At 47.5% G+C, this 1502-nt stretch overlaps 1 non-coding gene across 1 annotated transcript; it reads right to left on the bottom strand.

The window, feature by feature from the left end:
* Window positions 1–880: 880 nt before the first annotated feature.
* Window positions 881–950, bottom strand: LOC115070984. The gene has a single exon (XR_003850088.1). It is a non-coding gene; the product is annotated as a small nucleolar RNA SNORD38 (small nucleolar RNA).
* Between the last annotated feature and the right edge of the window lie 552 nt (window positions 951–1502).

Raw genomic sequence — 1502 nt, forward strand, 5'->3', positions numbered from 1 at the left:
TCTCCCTGTAGACCAGGCTGGCCCTGAACTCAGAGAGATCAGCCTGCCTCTGCCTCCTGGGATTAAAGGCATGGGCCACCTTGCCTGGCTCACCCATGTATTTTTAATTTGGGGTGACAAGAGGAGAAAGAACATTCCCTGATGTGTAACTTGCTCAATACAGAAAACATTCTCAACAGAAAGTCATTTTCCAGAACCCATGAACCCAGGTTAGCTGATGTTAAGTGGTAGAGCCATATGCATAAAGGTTAATGTCCAACACACATACACAATTTAGCTGAACCCTTAAAAACCAGGTTTGCAAAGAGACTAAGGACCTTTATGGCCTGAAATTACAACCACAATTTGGACAGGACTCCAATATTGCTGGGAATTCCAAGGTTGGAAGAATTCACAATAGTCTCTACTTAACATGCCACATCAATGAGCCCCAGGTTTCCACAAAAACCTGAGAATACTAGCTTCACTCTGGACAGGGGTCTGGTCTTTAAGGACATGAATTAGTCACCTGGGATCAGGACAGCAAAAAGTGAGGAGTTCAAAGCATCACCTCATCAGCTTTGTGCAGACAGAACCAGAGAGCAGGAAAAAGCAGGTGAATACTCGGACAATACAGACAGCACCAACACCTTTATTACAGGAGCTGGGGTGACTCATTTGCCTTTCCGGGCTCTGATCTTCCTCAGGTAGAACTCCAGCTCCTTGCCCTCTAGCACGTAGCCATCCGCTCTACCACACTGGCCAGGTCGTGATGCAATGCAGGCTGTAAGAGAGTAGATGATCCTTAGCAAAAGGACAGGAGGCCCCACCCAACCTACCTATCCCGACAGATCAAAGCACGTTGGTCTGATACCCCAGGGGGCAGACATGAAGCCCACTGTCTCCTCAGATACACTTTATCATCACTGAAAAGTCAGTAGCAGAACTGGACAAAGTTTTCATCACTGAGACAGAACCACCAGTCACAGGGCATCAACATCCCCAAATACTGAGACCCAGAGACCAAGTTCCAAATGCGGGCCAATGTCTCCATCTACCTATGACCTCCCTCTTCACCTTCACACCAGTAAGGCAATCAAATAGAGTCACCTGTGCCTGCACCCCATGATTAAAAACACCCAGCAGGCCCGCTAGACTACGTGCCCAGCAATCAAATGAACCAGGCAAGGGTAAAACATAATATGGGGCTGGAGAGATGGCTCAGGGGTTAAGAGCACTGACTGTTCTTGCAAAAGACTCAGGTTCAAATCCCAGTACCCACTTGGCAGTTAACAACTGTCGGTAACTCCAGTCTCAGGAGACGCGACAGCCTCTTCTGACCTCCATGGGCATTGCACAACACGGGTGCACTTACCTACGTGCATACACAGGCACTTTCTGTGTAGACCAGGCTGGGATCCCAAGTGCTGGGATTTAAAGGTGTGCACCACCATGCCTGGCTTACAATTTCTTAATATTTCACTGTTACTTTCCCATTCTTTATTCTTTGGAAGTTTTTATTA

The sequence above is a fragment of the Nannospalax galili genome, unplaced genomic scaffold (genome assembly GCF_000622305.1).
Source record: "Nannospalax galili isolate Female #2095 unplaced genomic scaffold, S.galili_v1.0 scaffold25018, whole genome shotgun sequence".
Classification (NCBI taxonomy): domain Eukaryota; kingdom Metazoa; phylum Chordata; class Mammalia; order Rodentia; family Spalacidae; genus Nannospalax; species Nannospalax galili.